Source organism: Symphalangus syndactylus, chromosome 3, assembly GCF_028878055.3.
Source record: "Symphalangus syndactylus isolate Jambi chromosome 3, NHGRI_mSymSyn1-v2.1_pri, whole genome shotgun sequence".
In the NCBI taxonomy this organism is placed as follows: Eukaryota; Metazoa; Chordata; class Mammalia; order Primates; family Hylobatidae; genus Symphalangus; species Symphalangus syndactylus.
Window position 1 is genome coordinate 147003445 of NC_072425.2, and position 26768 is coordinate 147030212.

The 26768-nt window shown below is 46.9% G+C and overlaps 1 protein-coding gene across 11 annotated transcripts in view; it reads right to left on the reverse strand.

Annotated features, from left to right (window-relative positions):
- The window catches only part of PRDM10 (PR/SET domain 10), a 110712-nt gene extending 85580 nt beyond the window's left edge, over window positions 1–25132 (reverse strand). For 7 of the 11 annotated variants that reach the window (XM_055273737.2, XM_063635659.1, XM_063635658.1 and 4 more), the window contains exon 1: window positions 24794–25131. The gene's annotated coding sequence lies outside the window, so the exon portion shown is untranslated. Of the gene's footprint in view, window positions 1–24793 lie in introns of all 11 variants that reach the window. The other 4 variants (XM_055273740.2, XM_063635660.1, XM_055273734.2 and 1 more) reach the window with 2 other exon arrangements.
- Window positions 25133–26768: the final 1636 nt, after the last annotated feature.

Genomic DNA, 26768 nt, shown 5'->3' on the forward strand with positions numbered 1-26768 from the left:
TCCATGCTGCAACATAACTGAACTTTGAAACATTATGCTAAGTGAAAGAAGCCAGTCATAAAAGACCACATACTATATTTTTAAAGTCCAAACCAGGGAAATCTATAAAGACAGGAAGTAGATTAGTGATTTCTTAGGGTCAGGAGAGGATGGGAAGATGGAGAGATAGCTAAAGGGTATGACATTTCTTTTTTTTTTTGAAACAGAGTTTCACTCTTGTTGCCCAGGCTGAAGTGCAGTGGCATGACCTTGGCTCACTGCAACCTCTGCCTCCCAGATTCAATTGATTCTCCTGCCTCAGCCTCCCGAGTAGCTGGGATTACAGGCACGCACCACTAGGCCCAGCTAATTTTGTATTTTTAGCGCAGATGGGGTTTCACCATATTGGTCAGACTGGTCTCGAACTCCTGACCTCAGGTGATCCGCCTGCCTGGGCCTCCCAAAGTGCTGGAATTACAGGCATGAGCCACCGTGCCAGGGCTATGATGTTCCTTTTTTAGGTGATGAAAATGTGTCAAAATTGTTTGTGATGATGGTTGTACATATCTGTAAGTATGCTAAAAAGACAGTGAATCGGGGAAAAATTCTGACAGTACAGAATTATTTGAAATAAAAAGTAAAAGTTACCCTCTCTCCCACCCCAACCCATTCCATAGATATTGCCATTGCTGACGTTTTAGTGTCTGTCTTTCCACTGACCTATCATATATAAACACAACACACATAAACTAGCTGTCTTTATATACAAATGTACTCATGGAGAAATGTAACCATACTTTTTTTTCCATTATCTTATATATAGAAATATACTTTAACTTAACAGTACGCTGTGGACACCTTTTCAGACAAAGTCTCTGCAGTAATCTCATTGCTTTCAATGTGACAGATGTGCCAATCATTTATTTAAATATTTCCCCTGATGAGCCAAGTGCGGTGCCTCATGACTGCAATCCCACCACTTTGGGAGGCCAAAGTGGGTAGATCACCTGAGGTCAGGAGTTCAAGACCAGCGCGGTCAACATGGCGAAACACCGTCTCTACTAAAAATACAAAAATTAGCCAGGCATGGTGGCGGGCGCCTGTAATCCCAGCTACTCAGGAGGCTGAGCCAAGAGAATTGCTTAAACCTGGGAGGTGAAGGTTGCAGTGAGCCAAGATCGCATCATTGCACTCTAGCCTAAGCAACAAAAGCTAAACTCCATCTCAAAAAAGTATAATAAATAAACAAATATTCCCCTGATGGAAATTTTCTTCTTTATCCTCATAAAAAAATTATAAAATATGTCCAGGCGCAGTGGCTCACAGCTGTAATTCCAACACTTTTGGAGGCCGAGGCTGGTGGATCACTTGAGCTTAGGAGTTCGAAACCAGACTGGACAAGATAACGAAATCCCATCTCTACAAAAAATACAAAAATTTAGCTGGGTGTGGTGGCATGTGCCTGTGATCCCAGCTACTCCGGAGGCTGAGGTGGGAGGATTGCTTGAGCCTGGGAAGTCAAGGTTGCAGTGAGCTGTGATGGTGCCACTGCACTCACCCTGAGCAACACAGCAAGACCCTGTCTCAAAAAAATGTGTGTGTGTGTGTGTATACACAGACTGGAGTGCAGTGGTGCAATCTCAGCTCACTGCAACCACCACCTCCTGGGCTCAAGCCATTCTCCTGCCTCAGCCTGCCGAGTAGCTGGGATTACAGGTGCCTACCACCTCGCCTAGCTAATTTTTTGTATTTTTAGTAGAGATGAGGTTTTGCCAATTTAATTATTTATGATGTAGAAAGATACATATACATTCACACATAAAGAAACATCTTAGGGAAGAGTCACCAAAATGTTAACCATGGTTACCTTTGAGAAGTTAAATTTGAGTAACTTTACATCTTTATAACTTTTGATGCTTTCTGAATACTTTTCAATGGTATTCAAGCTGTATTTTTTTAATAATCAAAAAGCTATTTTTATTTATTTTTATTTATTTTTATTTTTTTTTTATTTTTTTTTTTGAGACAGAGTCTCGCTCTGTCGCCCGGGCTGGAGTGCAGTGGCGCAATCTCGGCTCACTGCAAGCTCCGCCTCCCGGGTTCACGCCATTCTCCTGCCTCAGCCTCCGAGTAGCTGGGACTACAGGCGCCCGCCACCGCGCCCGGCTAATTTTTTGTATTTTTTAGTAGAGACGGGGTTTCACCGTGGTCTCGATCTCCTGACCTCGTGATCCGCCCGCCTCGGCCTCCCAAAGTGCTGGGATTACAAGCGTGAGCCACCGCGCCCGGCCCAAAAAGCTATTTTTAGCCAGGAGCGGTGGTTCACGCCTATAATCCCAGAACTTTAGGAGGCCAAGGTGGGAGGATCACTTGAGCTCAGGAGTTCAAGATCAGCCTGGGCAACATGGCAAGACCTCCCCCAACCATCTCTACAAGAAATACAAAAATTAGCTGGGCATGGTGGTGCACACCTGGTGGTCCGAGCTACTCAGGAGGCTGGGGTGGGAGGATCACTTGTGCCTCGTAGGCAGAAGTTGCAGTGAGCTGAGATGGCACCACTGCACTCCAGCCAGGGCGACAAGCAAGACCTTGTCTCAAAATAAAAGTCCTTAAAAAAATTTTTTTTTTCTTTGAGACAGTTTCTCATTCTGTCGTCCAGGCTGCAGTGTAGTGGCGTGATCTTAGCTCACTGCAACCTCCGCACCCTGGGTTCAAGCAATTCTCCTGCGTCACCCTCCTGAATAGCTGGGATTACAGGTGCGCACCACCGTGCCCAGCTAATTTTTGTATTTTTAGTATGGACGAGGTTTCGCCACGTTGGCCAGACTGGTCTCGAACTCCTGATCTCTGGTGATCCACCTGCCTCTGCCTCCCAAAGGGCTGGGATTACAAGCATGAGCCACCATGACTGGTCCAAAAATCTTTTTTTTTTCCTTTTTTTTTTAGACGGAGTCTGGCTCTGTCACCCAGGCTGGAGTGCAGTGGTGCGATCTTGACTCACTGAAAGCTCTACCTCCCAGGTTCACGCCATTCTCCTGCCTCAGCCTCCCGAGTAGCTGGGACTACAGGCGCCTGCCACCACGCCTGGCTAATTTTGTTTTTGTATTTTTAGTAGAGACGGGGTTTCACCACGTTAGCCAGGATGCTCTCGATCTCCTGACCTCGTGATCCACCCGCCTCAGCCTCCCAAAAGTGCTGGGATTACAGGTGTGAGCCACCACGCCCGGCCTAAAAATCTATTTTTATTTTGACAAAATATTACACTGTAATTTTGTTCATTCCTAGTGAGGTAATTTTTCCAGAGTTAGCTTAGTGTATACAGGAGAGGAGAAGGCTTAGGATGGAATAGACTAACTGAAAGGAGTGAAACTGAAGAGACCTTCATTTCCACTTCCTGAGTATGGCACTAGACTAAACTATAGGAAGAACATACTCCTTAAGGTAGCCTAGAGGAAAGCAACATAAACATTGTTATTGAATCAGATTCTGAAGTCTGACATTATGTGACCCTCCTGTGACCACTTTCCTCTCACCGACTCTCTGCCATACCCACACCTGAGGGAACCCTACATGGATGCTGCCAGGTCTCCCTTTAAATTCAGGACCACTGATCTCAAAGGAGCACTCAACACTGGCTCCCACGCCTATTCTGCCTTGGAATGAACTTCGGATTCTTGTCTCCAAAAAGGACTACTCCTCCCCCTCCTCTTTCCCCTAGGCTTCCCTCCACCATCCTGACTCCAGCTGACGCCTCACGCTTCCCTGGGAAAAGAGAGCCCTCAGGCAGGTATTCCCCCAGCTCCCACATCAGCGCCCTGTCCTCACTGCACTCGCTCAACGGAGGTGGCCTTTCCACCTGGGTGGCTGGCACCAGGCCTTCTGGGACCCTCCAGGCCTTCTCTGCGCACCAGCTAGCATGTGCTAGAATCTATCTTTATTAGAATAAAAACTGTGCACTTTTCTAGACTTATATTTCAACAAAATCTTTACATGAAACAAAACCTTCCCTTGAGCCCGCGTTCCTGCTCACCTACCCGCCATCTGTCTGCTCTTCCCCACACGCACCGAGACTCTGCAGCGCGACCTGCAGTCCAGCCCCACGGACTCACTGTCCCCTCCCACCTCGGCCTCAGCCCACCCCACTCAGGCTTCCATCCCCACCACTCCCTGAGACTGCACATTCTAGAGTGTCTACTGCAAAATCCAGCGCTCCCCCACAGCCCTCACCCTCCCTGACCTCACATGGCACTCACACCCTCTGCAAATCTCTTCCTTTCATTCCTGATACTATGCCTTCCTGATTTTTCTCCCATCTCCCTGGCAACACCTCCGCAACCTCTTCTGGTGGCTTGACCTCCACAGGTCGCGCTGCTGGGCTCTCTTGGGTCCTCTTTCTTGTTTTTGGCTTCATACCCTCCTTCCGCTCATCCAGCCTTTAGGGTGGCAACAGCCGCCTCCTCTGCAGGGATGCTTTCTCCGCCACTGTCCACCACCTACCTCCTTCTCCTTATCCAGATCTCAGGGTGAGTACTACCTCCTCAGTAGGCCTTTCTGATCATCCTTTCTCATGGGATTCTGCTGTAATACTCTGCAAAGCATTTACCGTCAGGTAGGCGAGTTCAGTATGTGTGCACTACCTGTCCTCCCGCTGGAAGGCCGCTGCGGGAGCATCACCTCACTGGAGCTGATGAGGGAGTGTCCCCAGCACCTGGAACCATGACGGGCCCAGGAGGCCATCTGGAATGAATACAGTGCAGTCTTCTGCTCAGGAGGTAATTTCTTACTTCCCAAAACCCTCTTAGGATGAACTCTCATAAACAAAAAACAGTATTGCCATTAAAAATAATGGTATTTAACTGCTTCCACAGCTAAGAAAGTGTGTGTGTGTGTGTGTGTGTACATACATATATATAGATATGTATATATATCTCAATGTTTATAACTGAATTTTTTTTTTTTTTTTTGAGACGGAGTCTCGCTCCGTCGCCCAGGCTGGAGTGCAGTGGCGCAATCTCGGCTCACTGCAAGCTCCGCTTCCCCGGTTCACGCCATTCTCCTGCCTCAACCTCTCCGAGTAGCTGGGACTACAGGTGCCCGCCACCATGCCCGGCTAATTTTTTGTATTTTTTAGTAGAGATGGGGTTTCACTGTGGTCTCGATCTCCTGACCTCGTGATCTGCCCGCCTCGGCCTCCCAAAGTGCTGGGATTACAAGCGTGAGCCACCGCGCCCGGCCTATAACTGAATTTTAATGAGCTGAAAAGAACAAACAACACTACGGGGGGAAATGCAATTGATAGATGACATGATCTTGTACAGTACAACTGTCAAGGTACATGGAACTCAGCTACTCCCAAGCCACACAAAATCAAAACCAGTCTTTGTGAATGCAAAGAACGCACTGTAAGTCAAATATGGTATTGGGCAGGGCACAGTGGCTCATGCCTGTAACCCCAGCACTTTGGGAGGCCGAAGCGGGAGGATTGCTTGAGCTCAGGCGTTTAAGACCAGCCTGGTCAATAGGGCAAAACCCTGTCTCTACAAAAAATTAGCCAGGTGTGGTGGCATGCATCTGTAGTTACAGCTACTCAGGAGGCTGAGGTAGGAGGATCACTTGAGCCTGGAAGGCAGTTTGCAGTGAGCCAAGATTGTGCCATTGCACTCCAGCCTGGGTGACAGAGAGAAACCCTGTCCAAAAAAAAAAAAAAAAAATATATATATATATATATAGTAATAAAAGAAATCATCTAATAAGTCCAATTCTTATAACCCAAGGTATAGATCTTGAGGTTCATATGTAGTCTCTGAATATTTTCATATTCATGAGCTGTGGCCCTCCCATACCAGCGCTGCAAGAGTCGTCCCAACGCTTCCGTTCTTAGTGTACACAGAGGTGTTGGGCTCGTGGTGGATTGACAGCAGGCTCACAGCGGTGTGGCAGAGTCTGGGGTGTGTGGTTCTAGGACAAGAATGTAGATCTCCTCCTCGCCCTGTGCCTCCAACCCATATTAGTTAATGGAGGGCGCAGAGGCTTAGGATGGCAACAAGAATGGTTGGAAATCACACATAGTGCTCCCTTGTGTAGCGGGCTGTGGCAAGTCCTCATGTCACAGCAGGTGCCTTAACATGACCTTCTAGCAGCCTGCTACTGACTAAACTTCCTCTTCCCTACCTCTAGCACTATTGCTTGAATTTGGTTTGCTTTTCTTTTTTTTTTTTTTTTGAGACAGGGTCTCACTCTGTGGCCCAGGCTGGAGTGCAGTGACACAATCTTGGCTCACTTTCAACCTCTGCCTCCCAGGTTCAAGCAATTGAACCTCAGAAACACGAGCAGCTGGGACCACAGGCGTGCAGCTCCACACCTGGCTAATTTTTTCGTATTTTTAGTAGAAACGGGATTTTGCCATGTTGGCCAGGCTGGTCTCGAACTCCTGGGCTCAAGCGATCCACCTGCCTAGGTCTCCCAAAGTGTGTGAGCCACCACACCAAGCCTGCTGCGTGACTTTGAGTGGAGGGCAACAGATCTCTAGGGTCGGGGGCCTGGACTGAGACTCCTCAATTGCCAGCTCCAGCTCCATGACCAGGTGAGGGAAGTTACTTCTCAAGGCATCAAGACTTCATCCATAACATAGTTCCAGCAGGACCAATAGTTCCAATTCCCTAAGGTAGAACTATGAAATAAATGAAATCCTTCCTTCCTTCCTTCCTTCCTTCCTTCCTTCCTTAAGGTAGAACTATGAAATAAATGAAACCCTTCCTCCCTCCCTCCCTCCCTCCCTCCCTCCCTCCCTCCCTCCCTCCCTCCCTTCTTTCTTTCTTTCTTTCTTTCTTTCTTTCTTTCTTTCTTTCTTTCTTTCCCTCTCTGGCCCAGGCTACAATCTACTCGGCTTGCTGCTGCCCGCGCCGCGGACTGCCTGGGACTGCCGGCGCGCGCCACCGCTGCCTGCCTTTTCTCCTTTGGATGCAGGCACACGTTCGCCATCTTGGCCACGCTGGTCGCCAGCTCCTGACGCCGAGTGCTCTGCCCGCCTCAGCCTCCCGAGGTACTGGGACTACAGACGGAGTCTCGCTCACCCAGTGCTCGGTGTTGCCCGGGCTGGAGTGCGGTGGCGTGGTCTGGCCTCGCGGCAGCCTCTACCCACCGGCCGCCTGCCTTGGCCTGCCAGGGTGCTGGGATTGCAGCCCCTGCCCGGCCGCCGCCCCATCTGGAAGGTGGGGAGCGCCTCTGCCCGGCCGCCCCGTCTGGGAGGTGAGGAGCACCTCTGCCTGGCCGCCCCGTCTGGGACGTGAGGAGCGCCTCTGCCCGGCCGCCCCGTCTGGGAAGTGAGGAGCGCCTCTGCCCGGCCACCCACCGTCTGGGAAGTGAGGAGCGCCTCTGCCCGGCCACCCACCGTCTGGGAAGTGAGGAGCACCTCTGCCCGGCCACCCACCGTCTGGGAAGTGAGGAGCGCCTCTGCCCGGCCACCCACCGTCTGGGAAGTGAGGAGCGCCTCTGCCCGGCCACCCCGTCTGGGAAGTGAGCAGCGCCTCTGCCCGGCCGCCCCGTCCGGGAAGAAGTGAGGAGCGCCTCTGCCCGGCCGCCCCATCTGGGAAGTGAGGAGCGCCTCTGCCCGGCCGCCCCGGCCGGGAAGAAATGAGGAGCGCCTCTGCCCGGGCGCCCCATCCGGGAAGAAGTGAGGAGCGCCTCTGCCCGGCCACCCATCGTCTGGGAAGTGAGGAGCGCCTCTGCCCGGCCACCCACCGTCTGGGAAGTGAGGAGCGCCTCTGCCCGGCCGCCCCGTCCAGGAAGAAGTGAGGAGCGCCTCTGCCCGGCCGCCCCGTCCGGGAAGAAGTGAGGAGCGCCTCTGCCCGGCCGCCCCGTCGGGAAGAAGTGAGGAGCGCCTCTGCCCGGCCGCCCCGTCTGGGAGGTGAGGAGCGCCTCTGCCCGGCCACCCATCGTCTGGGAGGTGAGGAGCGCCTCTGCCCGGCCACCCATCGTCTGGGAGGTGAGGAGCGCCTCTGCCCGGCCACCCATCGTCTGGGAAGTCAGGAGCGCCTCTGCCCGGCTGCCCCATCTGGCAAGTGAGGAGTGCCTCTGCCAGGTCACCCATCGTCTGGGAGGTGAGGAGCGCCTCTGCCCGGCCGCCCATCGTCTGGGAAGTGAGGAGCGCCTCTGCCCGGCCACCCATCGTCTGGGAAGTGGGGAGCGCCTCTGCCCGACCACCCATCGTCTGGGAAGTGAGGAGCGCCTCTGCCCGGCCACCTATCGTCTGGGAAGAAGTGAGGAGCGTCTCTGCCTGGCCGCCCCGTCTGGGAAGTGAGGAGCCCCTCTGCCCGGCCGCCCCGTGTCTGGGTAGAAGTGAGGAGCTCCTCTGCCTGGCCGCTCCGTCTGGGAGGTCTACCACGGAGGCCAGAAGCAATGTGGGGGCTGGACGTGGTGGCTCACGCCTGTGGTCCCGGCACTCTGGGGGGCGAGGCGGGTTGATCACTTCGGGCTAGGAGTTCGAGACCAGTCTGGCCAACTTGGCGAAACATGAAGAATACAACAGACAAACCAACCAACCAACTCAATGACAACAAAACAGGTCCACCCTGGAGTCATACTCTAATTTTTTCTATTTTCCTCCCTTTCTGATTCTTTATCCCACTTTCTTTTTCTTCCTCTTCCTTCTCCCTCTTCTTTGTCAAATAGAGGATTGAGTTATTATCACTGATCCATATAAAGTCCCTCTCTCATTTATTTTAACTCCCACCCCCATTTCTATTCCCCGACTTCCCAGGTGCAACCTTCCTAATATGTTTGATACGCATCTTTTTGTTTGTATGTATTTTTAGAAAATGTTTATTGTTTTTGTATGCAAAAAAAATTAATAAAAAAAAAAAAAGAAATAAATGAAATACACTGTGCAAATGAAAACCCACACCTGGCCCAGAGGAACACTCAACAGTGCTCATTGTTGTGGGTTTTGTATTTATTAATATATACTTATTAATTCTCCCTATCAATTCATGTTCATTCCCAGGGTTAAAAGGAATGAGAATAGCCAAATGAAAATAAGCACCTCAAGTTCTTCTCTGCTATTGTGTAGTCAAAATATACCTGAAACTCGAATCACACAGATTATAAACTCTACGCTAATAGGGAAGGTTTGTCCAGCTAAGAAAAATTACAGCATATTGTAACTTCAGAATAATACTTTTATGGCCTCAATTTCAGCAAAATATTAATCCATATCCTTTATTGTTTGGAGAACTCCGAACAATAAAGGCAACAGCTTTCATGCCCTGTCAACAAACCACACAAAACTGCCTTTATTAATGATACTCTGGTTTCTATTCTGCTTATTTTTGTAGTGCATTTTCATCTTTTCAATTTCATTCAAAATTCTGATATGGCAACAGATAATAACCAGTGTGGGTAAGGATGAGGAGAGACTGGAACCCTCATACACTACTGGAGAGAATGTAAAACACTGCTGCCAATATGGAAAACAGCCCAGCAATTCCACAGAAGGCTAAACATAGACACACCAAATGACTCAGCAATTCCTCATCAAGGTGTAATAAACCCAAGAGAAACAAAAGCATATGTCCCTAAAAGACTTGTACATGAATGCTCACAGTGGCATTATTCATAATAGCTAAAAAATGGAAATGATCCAAATACTCAACTGATAAATGAATAAAATATGGTATATCCATATAATGGAATATTATTTGACCATAAAAAGGAATGAAGACACCAGGCGCGGTGGCTCACGCCTGTAATCCCAGCACTTTGGTTGGCCGAGGCGGGAGGATCACGAGGTCAGGAGATCGAGACCATCTTGGCTAACACGGTGAAACCCTGTCTCTACTAAAAACACAAAAAAATTAGCCGGGTGTGGTAGTGGGTGCCTGTAGTCCCAGCTACTTGGGAGGCTGAGGCAGGAGAATGGCATGAACCCAGGAGGCGGAGCTTGCAGTGAGCCAAGATAGCACCACTGCAGTCCGGCCTGAGCAAAGGAGCGAGACTCTGTCAAAAAAAAAAAAAAAGGAATGAAGAACTGGTACATGCTACAACATGGATGAACCCTGAAAATATGATGCTAAGTGAAAGAAGCTAGTCACAAAGAAATACACATTGAACGATTCCATTTATGTAAAACATTATATGAAATATTAATTTGCAGAATAAGCAAATTAATAGACACAAAAAATAAACAGTGGTTGCCTACGGCTTAGGAGGAGGTAGAAGAATGAATGATGACAGCTAAATGGTTCAGGGTTTCTTTTGGAGGTTATAAAAATGTTCTAAAATTGATTGTGGTGACAGTGACAGCTGCACAACTCTTTGAATGTATTAAAGCCATTGAATTGTACACTTTATTTTTAAATTTTTATCTATTTATTTGAGACTGGGTTATGAGACTGGCAATTTTTGTATTGTGGGTAGAGACGGGGTTTCGCCATGTTGCCCAGGCTGATCTCAAACTCCTGGGCTCAAGTGATTCACCTGCCTCGGCCTTCCAAAGTGCTCGGATTACAGCCGTGAATCACTGCATTTGGCTGAACCATGTACATCTTAAATAAGTGAATTGTATGGTATGTAAATTTTATTTCAATAAAGCTGTTCTTAGAAAAAAAAAAAAAAGATGAGATGTTAAGTCAATGCAAACTTCCTTTTTTTTTTTTTTTTGAGACGGAGTCTCGATCTGTTGCCCAGGCTGGAGAGCAGTGGCGCGATCTCAGCTCACTGCAAGCTCTGCCTCCCAGGTTCACGTCATCCTCCTGCCTCAGCCTCCCGAGTAGCTGGGACTACAGGTGCTTGCCACCACACCCACCTAATTTTTTGTATTTTTAGTAGAGATGGGGTTTCACCGTGTTAGCCAGGATGGTCTTGATCTCCTGACCTCGTGATCCACCCGCCTCAGCCTCCCAAAGTGCTGGGATTACAGGCGTGAGCCACCGCGCCCAGCCAAGTCAACGCAAACTTTCTAGAAAGTTCCAGAGGCAAGAGAAATTGAGGGCATGCTTAGGGACCGTAACTATGAGAGAGACAAGCCTCAAACAGTAGTAAGGATGGGGCTATAAAGGACCACAGAGGAAGCAGAAGAATTTAAACTTTATTCAATTGGTCTACAGTTCCCACACTTCATGAACTGGTTGTACCAGAGTAACATAGAAAGCTAGATGAAAGACAAATTCCAGGCCAGCACAGTGGCTCACATCTGTAATCCCAGCACTTTGGGAGGCTGAGGGGGGGATGATGGCTTTAAGCCCGGGAGTTCGAGGTTGCAGTGAGCCGTGATCATGCCACTGCATTCTAGCCTGGGCAACAGCAAGACCCTGACTCTGGGAGAGAAAAAAAAATCATTGAGCATGCATGTTTCTCAGCTATGAATAATGAATTTAGAAAGCTTCAAGCACACATCCTCCAGCTCCCTTCTGAACAGCAGTAGTCAGGAACAAGACAGCTGGTGGGGGTACAGATACAATGTAAGACTCTGTTTCACCCATGCATCCAACACTATTTGGCCCCCCCATCTCAAGCTCTTTTGTTGAATTAGCCAGTGCAGTAATTAAGTAGGAGACTTTCAGGTGGATCTTATGTGGCCTGAAAAGCTTTCCTTACAGATGGTTCTGGGTGGTACATATGAGTCAACAAATCACAAACCCAAGTTGTTAGGATAAATTCCTGGTTAATGTATAGAGGCACAATCTTAAGTAGTAAGCTGTTTCCTCAATAAACCTATGTGCTTTAAAATGTTTTAACTAGGGAAAACTTTTTAACTTATTAAAATTGCTTAGAGGAAAATCATTCTAGAGCACAATTTTCATAATTTAACACTACAAAAACAGTGTAACTACTCGTTCACTCTACAATTCCTGAAACAGTCTTTAGTTCAAATAGACTGAACCATGACTCAGACACAAGATTAAGAAGAAAACTCAGGCCAGGCACGGTGGCTCATGCCTGTAATCCCAGCACCTTGGAAGGCTGAGACAGGTGGATCACCTGACATCAGGAGTTCGAGACCAGCCTCAGCAATGTGGCGAAACCCCATCTCTATTAAAAATTCCAAAAACTGGCCAGGCATGGGGCATGGTGGCTCACACCTGTAATCCCGGTACTTTGGGAGGCTGAGGCAGGCAGATCACAAGGTCAGGAGATCAAGACCATCCTGGCTAACATGGTGAAACTTGGTCTCTACTAAAAATATAGAAAATTAGCCGGCCATGGTGGCAGGCGCCTATAGTCCCAGCTACTCAGGAGGCTGAGGCAGGAGAATGGCGTGAACCCGGGAGGCGGAGCTTGCAGTGAGCTGAGATCGAGCCACTGCACCCCAGCCTGGGTGACAGAGCGAGACTCCACTACAAAAAAAAATTCCAAAAATTAGTTGGGCGTGGTGGCGCACGCCTGTAACCCCAGCTATTCAGGAGGGTGAGGCATAAGAATCACTTGAACCTGGGAGGTAGGAGTCGCAGTGAGCAGAGATGGCGCCATTGCACTCCAGCCTGGGCAACAAAGTGAGACTTTGTCTCCAAAAAAAAAAAAAAAAAGCAAATTGATACCGAACTGGTTTGAAGTAATTCCCTTTATATCCAATTCACACTCCCTATAAACATGTTAATGTGGTCCTCACCTGTTTTTATTATTATTATTATTTTGTAGAGACAGGGGTCTAGCTATGTTGCCTAGGCTGGTCTCTAACTCCTGGCCTCAAAGTGATCGTCCCACTTCGGCCCCCCAAAGTGCTGGGATTTATAAGCATGAGCCACTACGCCCGGGTCCTCCCTTTTTCCTCACCTTTATTTCATTTTCAATTTCTCATACCTTTAAATATGAAACACAGATGGTAGAAAAAGAAGTATTTTATTAAAGACACTGAGCTCAGATAGACAACATAATGACATTTTATTGCCTTTATAAAAACTCTGTCTCACTGGCATATAATTAAGACCTACAAGCTACCAAATTTCAACCTCCTCCATCTTAATAAAACCACCACCATAGGACTATGTTCACTGGTCTAGGATTCAAAGGCACCTTCCGCTAGCTGAGGCATTTCTTGAAGTGGAAAAAGGATTTGAAGGCAAGCAAATCACAGGCTCACTGCTAACATAAAGTGGGATAATGTCTGTTACAATATAGCTCAATAGTATAGAGTGTAATGCAAATGTTAATAATTATTTAAATTGTGAGGACCACAGGCTGTTTTAGATCATGAAGTTGTCTCATCCAGAAAAGACGTATTCTCAATTAAAAGACATTTTAATACATTTTCATTATTAAACAATTGTTTTGGGAATAGATCACTCTTAACTGCAGGCTTGGGTTCTCTCTTAACTAACGTATTTCACCAGAAAATATATAAAGTTCAACTTCAAATTGACAAAATTTTAAAACTATGTGATTAGCAGCTGGGCGCAGTGGCTCACACCTGTAATCCCAGCACTTTGGGAGGCCCAGGCGGGCAGATCACCTGAGGTCAGGAGTTCGAGACCAGCCTGGCCAACATGGTGAAACCCTGTCTCTACTAAAAATACAAAAATTAGCTGGACATGGTGGTGGGCACCTGTAGTCCTAGCACTTTGGGAGGCCGAGAGGGGTGGATCACCTGAGGTCAGGAGTTCGAGACTATCCTGGCCAACATGGTGAAACCCCATCTCTGCTAAAAATACAAAAATTAGCCGGGCGTGGTGGCACGCGCCTGCAATCCCAGCTACTCGGGAGGCTGAGGCAGGAGAATCGCTTGAACCTGGGAGGTGGAGGTTGCAGTGAGCCGATATCGCGCCACTGCACTCCAGCCTAGTGACAGAGCGAGACTCCATCTCAAAAAAAAAAAAAAAAAAAAAAGTAACCGGCCTGGTGGCGGGTGCCTGTAATCTCAGCTACTAGGGGAGCTGAGACAGGAGAATCAGAGAATCGCTTGAACCCAGGAGGCAGAGGTTGCGGTGAGCCAAGATTACGCCACTGCACTCCAGCCTGGGTGACGAGTAAGACTCTGTCTCAAAAAAAAAAAAAATACAAAAATTAAAACTATGTGATTAGCATTTTCTTCCACAAGAGACACAAAATAGAAGCATTCCTGTTTAGAAATCTTAGCCATAACCATTCTTTGTAAACGTTTAATCAGACCATTTCACTCAGGGGTACCTACAACATGTTAGCTTCATTTGCAAATTCCCTGAAGGAATTAAAGACCACAAAAATAGAATCCTTTAACAGATACAGCTCTTTATTTTAAAAATCAGTATAATCATAGTCCACCTGATTCGAAATGCATTCTGTGGAAATTCAATGTTACTTAAGTAAATAGCTAGTGGAACAGTAATAATTATAGCTACAGGCATTTATGGGGCACCTATCCCGTGCCAGGCACTGTCAGATGTCCTTTAAATACCTGATCTCAATTAACCCTCACCACAACCAAGAATGATTACTTCTCCAAGGTCACAGTGCTGATAAGTGGAATTTAAGCCCAGATTCCTTTTACTACAAAGCTTGACGCTGTCTCCCCTCTTTGCCACAACGGCTTTCATCCCGGGCAAAGTGGCCAGGACCCGAGCATGGTTTCCACCTGCTGCGGCAGCCTTGCTCTCCCACCAGATGACGAAATCGCCAGGTTAGACTTGATCTCAAGGGAACCAGAGGAGGTTGTAATTCACTACACCCACAAACAGATTTAACTGAGCAAATTACTCAACAGCCAGAGTTGAGGTAATTACAAAGCCGTGAAGGGCTCCCATTGTAAAAATTCAAATAATTTTTTAAAACACAAGAATACTTATTAAATGCCTATTCCATTTCCAGCATTGTTTTAGGAATTGAAGAAGACATTCGATGGACTATTTAAACATTCAGCACAGAAGGAAAATATAAATAACATTTATTCACCATTGTTCCAGAAACAAAGCTACCTGTGTGTTCAGAACACAACACAGCAGTCCTGAAATATTAATTGAATCAGTATAATGAAAATAAATTACTCCAAAAACGTTTTCTAGTTCTCTCAGGCATATGCATTCCTCTAATATTGGAACTGCTGGGCATTAGAGTATGCATGTTTTGGACTTTCTCAATAATACTGTTTTCCAAAGTAGTCATATGAATTTATATCTGTACCAGCCATCTATGAAAGTCCCTACTGTTCAACGTCCAACTTTAATTTAGGTATACAGTGTTCTGGCACCGTGGCTGAAATTTGCACTTCCTTCATTAACATGGTTGAATACTTTTTCATATTTATTAGACATTTGGATTTCTCCTTTTCTGAAGTGCCTGTTGGAGACTTTTGCCCATTATTCTATTAGTGCCTGTACCATCTTGTTTAAGAAGTGCTTCTCTATACTGAGGTCATGAGTATCTTCTCCTATATTAATTCTAAAAGTGTTATTGTTTTGCCTGCCTTTCTGCCACGCCTCCAGGTCATAAACCAAGTGTCTGGCTATGCATGATACTGTTTCTGGACTCCATATGGTATTCTACTGGTCCATCATTATTAGCCTACCCAGTGCCAATATTACACTATCTTTTTTTTTTTTTGAGACAGAATCTTGCTGTGTCACCCAGGCTGGAGTGCAGTGGTGCAATCTCGGCTCACTGCAAGCTCTGCTTCCCGGGTTCATGCCATTCTCCTGCCTCAGCCTCCCAAGTAGCTGGAACTACAGGCGCCCACCACCACGACTGGCTAATTTTTTGTATTTTTAGTAGAGACGGGGTTTCACTGTGTTAGCCAGGATGGTCTCGATCTCCTGACCTCGTGATCTGCCCGCCTTGGCCTCCCAAAGTGCTGGGATTACAGGTGTAAGCCACTGCACCGGCCCAACACTAACTTAATTATTATAACTCTTCTTGATCTCTAGCAGAGAAGGTTTCCTAACTTTTCTTTTTCAGAGTGTTTTGCCTTTTCTTGGGCCTTGGCAAATGTTTTAGAATCAGCTTGTCTAATTTTTTTAAGTGTGCGGTTAATTAGATCTATAAATCAGTTTCCAGAAAATTGACACATTTACAATACCGAATCTTCCACTCCTTGAGCTACTGTGCTCTTTATTTATTTAGGTTTTATTTAAAGCCGCTCAATAAAGTTTTAGAATTTTCTGTATCTGTTATAGTTTATAGCCATTTAAAATCATGAATCTGAAAAAATATATTTTGTAAATGATGTATAAGTTTTTGGTGAGATACGTAGAGCTTGGGATAAGTATATATAAGTATGAAAATAAACTGAGGCTGGGTGCAGTGGCTCACACCTGTAATCCCAGCACTTTGGGAGGCCGAGGCAGGTGGTCAGGAGTTCAAGACCAGCCTGGTCTTGAGACCTGAGGTCAGGAGTTCAAGAGCAGCCTGGCCAACATGGCAAAACCCCATCTCTACTAAAAAAAAATACAAAAATTAGCCGGGCATGGTGGTGGGTGCCTGTAATCCCAGCTACTCAGGAGGCTGGGGCAGGGAGAATTGCTTGAACCCGGAAGGCGGAGGTTGCAGTGAGCCGAGATCGCACCACTGCACTCCAGCCTGGGTGATACAGCGCAACTCCGCCTCAAAAAAAAAAAAAAAAAAAAAGAAAGAAAAAAAAAGAAAATAAACTGGTGGTGGTGGTTTTCACATGTAACCCCAGCTACTTGGTTGGCTGAGACGGGAGGATGGCTTGAACCCAGGAGTTAGAGACCAGCCTGGGCAACATAGTGAGATACTGTCTCTAAAAAAAAAAAAAAAAAAACATTAAAAAGTTAACATAAACTTTTTTTCTTTTTTTTTTTTTTTTTGAGACAGAACCTCGCTCTGACACCCAGGCTGGAGTGCAGTGGCACAATCTCAGCTCACTGCAATCTCCGCCTCCTGGGTTCACGCCATTCTCCTGCCTCATCCTCCCGAGTAGCTGGGACCACAGGCACCCACCACCATGTCCCGCTAATTTTTTTTTTTTGTATTTTTAGTAGAGACAAGAGTTTCACCACGTTAGCCAGGATGGTCTTGATCTCCTGACCTCGTGATCCACCCGCCTCGGCCTCCCAAAGTGCTGGGATTACAGGCATGAGCCACCGCGCCCGGCCAACATAAACTTTCTTAAGATGTATAAATGAAACAAAGTTCATCAAAGTCCAAGTACTATGACATAATTTCATTTTAATTCTAGAATTACGGTTTTGTAGTAATGTAATATCTCACACTTCCACAGGACTAAAGTACTTGAGAAACTTGCATGTCACATGAAGTGGTGTCCAAATATTACCATTTATGGGTCCTTATATTTATCAAGTAATGAACTGCTTACACGGTCCGGAATAATTTTCAATTCATCAACTTCAAGAGAAAAAGAATGAAGGAGAAGAAGAATACATGATGGAAGAGACTGAAACCTTATTAATACACATGCCCCTGCCTGGGGCTGAGGATCCAGACCCCTTTCTCCCATGCACTCTGACCCCTCTCCCACACTTGCATAATTCCCTGACCCTCTACCTACTTTCTCTCCTTTGCAAAACTGGACACAGTTCTGTCAATATTCTGTGTTAAGGACTAACCGTAAACAAGTGTCTCGGAGAGGACAGTTAAAAAGTCAAACAAAGAGCAATAATTAGTTAAAGGGGTGATAGCTAGTCCCTATTAGAAGGACATTCTATTAAGACTGCCTGTAATCATGGTTTGTGGAAAGACTGAAAATAACCCCCAATAAATTGGCCTCACAATCTTCAAGCAATTCTAAGAAAATGGCAGAATTTGCACACAAAAATAAGAATCTTGAAAAAAAAAATGGGGGGAGGGAGAGGGGGTGGGGCGGTAGCGCACACCTGTAACTGAAGCACTTTGGGAGGCCGAGGCAGGCCGATCACCTGAGGCCAGGAGTTCAAGATCAGCCTGGCCAACACGGTGAAACCCCATCTCTACTAAAAATACAAAAATTAGCTGGGTGTGGTGGCGGGCTCCTGTAATCCCAGCTACTTGGGAGGCTGAGACAGGAGAATCACTTGAACCCAGGATGCGGAAGTTGCCGTGAGCTACCACTGCACTCCAGCCTGGGCAAAAAAGCGGCACTCTGTCTCAAAAAAAAAAAAAAAAAAAAAAAAAGAAAGAAAGAAAAGAAAAAGAAAGAAAGAAAAGAAAAAGAAAAAAAGGGAGTAAAACTTTACAAACAACTTCAAGTATTTTAATTCACTCAGTTATCCCTGAAAACATTTTAGAATCCAGTAAGTAAAAGGCACTCATTTATACTGCATTCTACGTGAGGGGGCTAAAAATCACCTGTAGCTTCCAGAAATTTAAAATCTGTTTGGGAAGCAAGAAATAAGCACAAATAATTAGAGTACAATACAACATAAGCACTGAATAAATGTTACTGTTACTATAAAGCAGTACAAAATCCTGCAGGACCTTCAGAGACAAAAAGGATTACTTTCAAATGAGATGGTCTTGACACTTCAACAAGGGCGGTGTGGGCTCAGCTTGCTCTAGTACAGGGAATGGCCAGCCACAGCCCGCGGGCGGCAGACACCTGTTTTTGTGCAGCCTGTGATCTAAGAATGGTTGTTACATTTTAAAATACTTGAAAGGACTCAAAAGAAGAATATTTCCTGACACAGGAAAGTTATATTAATTGAAATTTCAAGGTCCAAAATAGTTTCTTGGAACACAGCCATGCTTTCACACTCCACGGCAGAGGGGAATGGTTTTGACAGAGACCATATGGCCCACAAAGCCAAAAACATTTACTACCTGGTCCTTTAAAAAGTTTTCCAGCTACTGCTCAAGAAGGATGGATAGGATTCTGGCGGGCAGAACGAGGAGAGGAGAGGAAGGCGAGCAGAGAGGAAGAAACGTTCCACTTGGGAAACGAAGGCGTGACAGCACAGAGAGAAAATCCCGAATATTTAAGAAACAGTGGGAAGACCAGTTTGACTGAAGTGGCGGTTCCAAAAGAGACAATTTTTGAACCATTTAGAACTGTGTGCTTTGTTATTGAGCCATTTATACAATTGTGGTGAGTGATTAACAGGCATCCTCACTTGGAATCTATGAGGTTGATTACTGTTATTATCCCTAGTAATAATTAAGAAACTAGTTGAAAGATTTGATAAGAAAACCAAGGCTTACAGAAGTAACTTGCCCAAGATCACAGCCAGCAAGCTGAGCACAGCAGTGAACCTCTTTGCCCCTGAGGCAACGCTGTGAATACTATACCATATCAAACCTCCACACAGGGCAGGAAGAGGAAAGGCATCAACAAAGGCAGGTTAGGGCAAAACTGTCAATGTTTGCAAACATGGACGTAAAAAACTATGGATTTTACATGTAGGTTATGTTTCTCCAACCGTGTTTAAAAGGACAGTTCTCCTGACTGGGTACAATGGCTCACACCTGTAATCCCAGCACTTTGGGAGGCAGAGATGGGTGGATCACTTGAGCCACAGGAGTTCCAGACCAGCCTGGGCAATGTGGCAAGACTCTGTCTCTACAAAAAATACAAAAATTAGCCAGGCATGGTGGTACACACCTGTACTGCCAGCTACTTGGGAGGCCGAGGTGGGAGGATCACTTGAGCCTGGGAGGTCAAGGCTGCAGTGAGCTATGATGGTGCCACCGCATTCCTGCATGGGTGACAGAATGAGGGCCTGTCTCAAAAAAACAGAAGAGAAAAAAAAAAGACAGTTCTTTCATGAGCTGGTCCAAACGGTTCCTTCCACCTTTAGAATCAAAGTATTGTGGTCTTTTTCTAAATCACAGGAGAAAAAAATGTAAGTTCAATGTTCTCAATTTCAGATTTCTCTTAAACATTTGAAAAATGGTAAATTATAAAAATCAATGTATAAGTAACAGACCAAGTTTGGGAAAATTTAGCTGATTATGCTTAGCTCAACTTTTTTTAATGGATTATGTGCTTACTGATGTCATTTTATTATTTTAAGTTCAAATGATCCATTGAATACATTAATTCAGTAACAGTTAACTCAATTACCTGGAAGTGGTTTTGAAATTAAGATATTCTTCAAAATAATAATCATGCTTTTGTGAGAGCTATCATAAGCACTAAAAAAAAACAGACATCTACATATTAGCAGTATCTTTTCATTCAAATTATAGAAACCAAAAAATAATACATTACATCTTAATGCCACCTGGAACACCCTACCCCTAGCTGACTAAGGCTGCACTGTTCAAAGAAATATGCAAGCCACATACATAATTTAAAATGTTCTAGTATATATATATATATATTTTTAAAGTAGAAACAGGTGAAATTAATTATAATAGTATATTGCATTTTACCCAGTCTATCCAACATATTGTCATTTCAACATTTAATCAATATTTTATAAATTGAAAGATTTTTTTTTCTACTAAATCTCAAAATCTGAGTGTATGTATTTCACACTTCACAGCACTAGCCATATTTCAAGTGCTCAAAGCCACAGGTGGCTACTGAACAGGACAGCACAGGTCTAAGGGATCTGATTTCTAGAAATCACAGCAGGAAAGAAGCTGTGGAGTACAACTTTACCATCAGTGAAAGTGAAGGACACGGGGTTAAAAAAAAAAAGGGAGGGGGAGGAGCATTTGACTCCAATATTCTCATGTTTGCAATAAACGAGAGTTTAACTAAAAAATGAATAGCAAACAACAGACTATGTTAGCAGACAGTAACCTTTTAGCAATCTATAAAAGGTTCTTAAACTATTGTGCACTATTGATTTTATAACTGTTTTCACCACATTTTAACTAGTCTTGCTGTAACTATACTTAGGGTTACCCATATCTTCCCTCTTTCCACTCCACTTCCTCACCCGCTCCCCATTCCCTGAACTATTTCAAGTTACAGAAGAAGAATCTACCTTCATGTGCTTTCTACAACACAAATTTAAAATCTACACAGGGATGGTCAATGGAAAAGCAAAGAAAAATTTTGGAAGTTGGACAGTAATGTCCAGAGTGCTCCACACAGGTCTTGAAATGGTGTAATAACTTTTTTTTTTTTTTTTTTTTTGGAGACAGGGTCTCACTCTGGTTGCCCAGGCTGGAGTGCAGTGGCACGATCTCAGCTCACTGCAGCCACGACTTCCCGGGCTCAGGTGATTCTCCCACCTCATCCTCCTGAGTAGCTGAGACTACAGCTGTGGACCACCACACCTGGCTAACTTTTTTGTTTCTAGTAGAGGCAGAGTTTTGCTGTGTTGGCCAGACTGTTCTCGAACTCCTGGACTCAAGCAATCTGCCTGCCTTGGCCTCCCAGAGTACTGGGATTACAGGTGTGAGCCACCACACCCGGCTGTGTTATAACATTAAGAATAAAAAAGAAAAGAGGCCAGATACTCCTAAGCGGTGATTCAACTAAACCATAAAAACAGTTTAATGCTAGAACAGGGAAGAGGTAAGTGTCACCAATGTGGGCCAAAATAAGTCACGAAAAGCTCCCCTCTCACCCTCCTGCCTCTACCCCATCCCCCAGGAGAATTTGAGTGGGATCATTCCCCAAAGATTTGGTTGTAGCAAACATTTCTTTTTGGCTCTTTCTAGACACCAGATCGAATTCTCCTTCATTGATCTATTAAAGTACCTATAATAAGTTAAAATAGTAGACAATAAATTCTGCTTGTGAAAAACAAATTGCTGGACTGGGTGTGGCTACACTATCTGGGGTGTGTGATGGGAGAAGACTATGTATTTTAGTGGCAATAGGTCAAAGTACATCAGCGTTCAAGTTTAAAACAAACTGAGCAACTCAAACACTGCAACAACAGGATGTTTAACAGTTTCTTTTTACCAGATATAATTACGCGGTTACGAGGTGTTTACCAGTGCTTAAAATGAAAAATTGAGGAAACCAAAATTATAGCTCAGTAGTTCTCAACCCTTTGATGAACTATGTTTGTTATCCAGAAACCTATCCCTATCAATTAGATTACGCTTTTAAAAAGTTACAAAAAATCAAAATATTATAATTCTTTTAGTTCGGCGGACTTCATGATGCCCCCTTCAAATAATGGAAGTAACGAAAGTGCCCAATCATCACCAAAGTCTTTAGACACCTACTTACGTTTTGTTTTAAAAACTAGATATTAAACCAAGATTATGTCGTTTGTACAAATATTTTGTACACACACAAAACCAACTTGAAATACACCAAAGTATCAGCAAAGATTATCTCTGGGTAATTATGGGTTTTGTTTTTTTTCACTCTGCTTCTAAATTTTTTTTTTTTTTTTTTTTTGAGACGGAGTTTTGCTCTTGTTGCCCAGGCTAGAGTGCAATGGCCCAATCTCAGCTCACTGCAAACTCTGCCTCCCGGGTTCAAGTGATTCTCCTGCCTCAGCCTCGCAAGTAGCTAGGATTACAGGCATCTGCCACCATGTCCGTCTAATTTTTGTATTTTTAGTAGAGACAGGCTTTCACCATGTTGGCCAGGCTAGTCTCGAACTCCTGACCTCAGGTGATCTGCCCGCCTCGCCTCCCAAAGTGCTGGGATTACAGGCACGAGCCACAGCGCCCGGCTTAAATTTTATGTTTTCTCCAATTATCACGCATTATTCTTAAAACTAGAAGGAAAAACAAAACAGGCAAGCAGAAACTTAGGTAGTGCCAATCAATTTGGGATTATATTGAGTTGTGCTACCCTTTATACCTCCATAACCTCTAAGTAAAAACAATTCAGAACCCTTGAAGACAGGAACCTTGCTTTTTCTAAAATATATACTCAATTACATTCAGATATACAATATATGATTAATATGTGGTGGAGCATGCTACAAAATATTAGAAAAACTAAAAATGAATTCTTTGAAAAAGCAAAACAATTTTGCCTTGCAAAACGAGGAACAGCATAGGAGTGGGAGCTTACGGGGTAGAAGGCACAAGACATTTATCTTGATCCAAAACAAACAAAAATGTAATCCTTTCACTAAACGCCCCTGTTCACTTTAAAATGGTTCATTCTGTGTCAACTTCACCTCAATTTATTATAAAAGTAAACCTAAACGCCTGCAATCCCAGCACTTAGGGATGCTGCAGCAGTAGGATTGCTTGAGCTCAGGAGTTGGAAACCACCCTGGACAACATGATGAAACCCCGTTTCTACAAAAAGTAGAAAAATTAGCCAGTCGTGGTGGTGCACGCCTGTAGTCCCAGCTACTAGGGAGGCTGAAGCAGGAGGATCCCTTGAGCCCGGGAGGTCGAGTCGGCAGTGAGCCAAGATCGCGCCATTGCACTCCAGCCTGGGCAACCAGAGACCGTGTATCCTAAATAAATAAACCTAGCAAAGTTCCTTTCTAAATACCCCATACTGAATAAACACTGTTTAAACGCTGCTTTGCCCCCAACCAATCCTAATTTTTTTAAAAAAATCTTGTTTTCTCTATTCTAGAATAAGTACTGTTCATCAAAGTGGAAGCTATTGTGACGCTGGAATGGGTAGGAAGATACAAAAAAAATACAATGTAATAATACATCTTCTTGCCTTACAGCAATGGTGGAGTGATAGAAACAAAGAGAACAGGTCAGAAAAAGAGGCCACAAAACAGTCATGAGTGATTCTGCTGTTTTTAATACAGGTTAAGTACTGCCGACTTTAGAGAATTTGGGATGACGAGACAGGCAAGGTTTCAACAGGCAAAGCAGCAGAATTAGGGCACAGGGCAGAGCTGGGTGGGTCTCATCACACATCTAATCCTCGATGACAGCACAAAGCCACCTCTCTTTGTGCTTAAGTGTGCACGCAGATTGATTGAAAATGCACTGAAATCCAACTCATCCACCAAGCAAGGCTAAAGGCGCCCACACAAATTCAACAGCGCTGCGTTCGCGTGGCTGGAGGGCAGACGGTGAATATTCCATTTTACTTAGTAGAGTACCAACACCTAGCTGCAGGGTTAAACCTGCTTAACAAAAGCTGGCGAGGGGCTGGAGAGCTGCACACCATCAGCCCTCTCCCAAGCGCCAACCGGCCTCGCCCTGCCTCTGCGCTGCACCCCGCGTGCAGGCGGACTGGGGCAGGGCCGCGACCTCGGCCTCGGCCTCCGCCCGGCCGGCCCCCACGCGGTGCCACGGGACAGACGCGCAGGGGCCACCCTACACCCCTGCGGGCCGGTCCCCCGCCCCGGTCCCGGACGCTAGCTTGGGAAGGCAGGCCGGGGACCCAGCCATCGATGGCAGGTGGGCGGCGCGGCCTCCGCAGACAAAGCTGGACGCCCCATCGAACAGGACCCTCCGCCCCACCCGCCCGCAACCGGCCAGCCCCGGAGCCCGGCCCGCGCCGCCACCCCCAGCCCGGCGCCCAGCCCCCGGCCCCTGGCCCCCGGCCCCCGGCGCTCGGCTCCCGGCCGGCGGAGACCTGCCCGCCGCGCCCGGAGCGCCCGCGCAACCGCCGCCGCCGGAGCGCGCAGGCCGCCCAACCGCCGTCCCGGCCCAACCAACGCGGGCAGGGGAGGAGAGGTGGGCGCGGCCGGCGGAGCGTGCGAGCCACTCGGGGGTCGCAGGGGGAGGCTGCGCGCGGCGAAGGCAGGGGCGAGAAGGCGCCGAGGCCGGCGCTGAACGCGGCGCCAGGAGGGCCTGCTGGAGGGGGCTTTGCCCCTTTCCCCTTGGAAGGTGCAGATGGTTTGACCCCCCACCCCGAGTGAGGTGCCTCGTCCCAGCCTCGGCTGGACTGTACCATCGGGCGGTGCCGCCGGGATTTCTCCCCCCCACCACCATCAATTCCCCCCCCACCCGGGTCCGCGGTCGGTTGGCCCCGACCGGGCTCTGAGACGCGGAAAGAGCTGGGCGCCATTTTGGGTGGGACTAAGCAAAGACGAAACACCCTCCCAGTCTATGGGGTACTCTGGACCCTGGCTTATCTGGTTCCCTTAATCCTTTAGGTACTTACACGACGTTGGGTGAGGGGAGCTGGAAGATCAGCGGGTCCCCGATCCTCTCTCCCTAGGGGTGATAGAAATCAAACCCCCCCGCCACCTCCAGGTGGTTCTTCCCGCCGCAGAGTGGGAGCAGCATAAAAGGCGGGGTCTTATTAGCATAATCTGCCTGGCAACCTGATCTCGACGTTATATGATTGGTTGAACTCTGTAAGCCCCATGCCGTGCCTAGAGACGAGAAACGCTGGGGCGAACTGACAGGCCCAGATTTAGGAGTCATGACGAAGATCCTGAGACGCTTATTCAGTCTGCAGAGAAGCCAAAAGGAGATTCACACAATGGCCCAATGACTGAAGGCCTCTTTATTTCGTGCTCTGCTGTTCGTGTAAAACCCAATCGCAGAGCGGGTCTCAGGCGGCGCTCGCCTGCGTTTCTACTCTCAGCCAATCAGAAAGCCTAACTCTTCGCATTGGGGTCAAGCCCCCGCTGCGGCCCGCACGCTGACGGGGAGGAAGCTTCCAGCTGTGCCTAGGTTTCTCGTGCGCCGAGGGCGGCCTGCGCCCGTGCTGAGCTCGCCTCCCGCGCGCCCGAGGGCCCGGGGTCCCGGAAGGCGCGCGGGGCCGAGGCGGCTCTCGCATCCGCCCGCTCCGCCACAGATTGCTTCCGAAGTGGCCTAGCCGCGGAGCGCCGGCGAAAACCGAACGCCCCCGCCCCAGGCTCCCGGACTCGGGAGCCTGCCGGGGTCACGCCCTCAGGACCCCCAGGGAGCGGCCGGGCGCCGCCTATCACCCTGACCCACCGCACCTTGAGAGCGCTTTCACTGCGCCTCTTTTTTCTCTACCAATCTGGAAAGGAAGTGAGTGTCATTTCAAACATTGAGAAACATTATTCAACACTGGTTACCCAATGACTCAGCTCACTCCTTAACCGCAGGCTTCCACATCCTGCTGTCCCTTAAAATTGCCTTCACGAAGGGCAGCCAAGAGCCCAGCTTTGGAGAGATACCCAGCTCCAACTATCCACTGGCAGGCAATACGCATGGCAGCTGGATGGCAGAGAGACCTTGGACCTTCGGACCTTCAGGGAGCGATTTTCCCTTCCGTGATATCTACCTTGCTACGTTATTTTGAAGATTAAGTGAGCTCTTACTTTACCGAGTAAAGTGCTTTGCTTAGCACACTGTCATGAGAAGTACTGACAATATAACCTACAAAAATCCTAAACTATTGCCTAACTAAGAAAAAGAGGGAGACAGGACAGCTAAGCAAAAGACAAGAATAGAAAACACCCACAGGGCCAGGCGCGGTGGCTCACGCTTGTAATCCCAGCACTTAGGGAGGCCGAGGCGGGCAGATCACGAGGTCAGGAGATCGAGACCACGGTGGAACCCCGTCTCTACTAAAAATACAAAAAAAAATAGCCGGGCGTGGTGGTGGGCGCCTGTAGTCCCAGCTACTCGAGAGGCTGAGGCAGGAGAATGGCGTGAACCCGGGAGGCGGAGCTTGCAGTGAGCCGAGATTGCGCCACTGCACTGCAGCCTGGGCGACAGAGCGAGACTCCGTCTCAAAAAAAAAAAAAAAACACCCACAGCGGGAAAAACTGTAAAATTAACTCAATAGTATTCTCTTTACTGTTTGTTTTGTTTTGTTGTTTTGTTTGTTTTTTGATACGGAGTCTCGCTCTGTCGCCCAGGCTGGAGTGCAGTGGTGAGATCTGGGCTCACTGCAACCTCTGCCTCCCGGTTTCAAGCGATTCTCCTGCCTCAGCTTCCCTAGTAGCTGAGATTACAGGCATGCACCACCACGCCCGGCTAATTTTTGTATTTTCGGTAGAGATGGGGTTTCCCCATGTTGGCCAGGCTGGTCTCAAACCCTAACGTCAAGTGATTCTCCCGCCTTGGCCTCCCAAAGTGCTGGGAGTACAGTTGTGAGCCACCGCGCATAGTCTACCATTTTGTTTCTTTAAATAGCTGGAAACAACGTGGAAAGA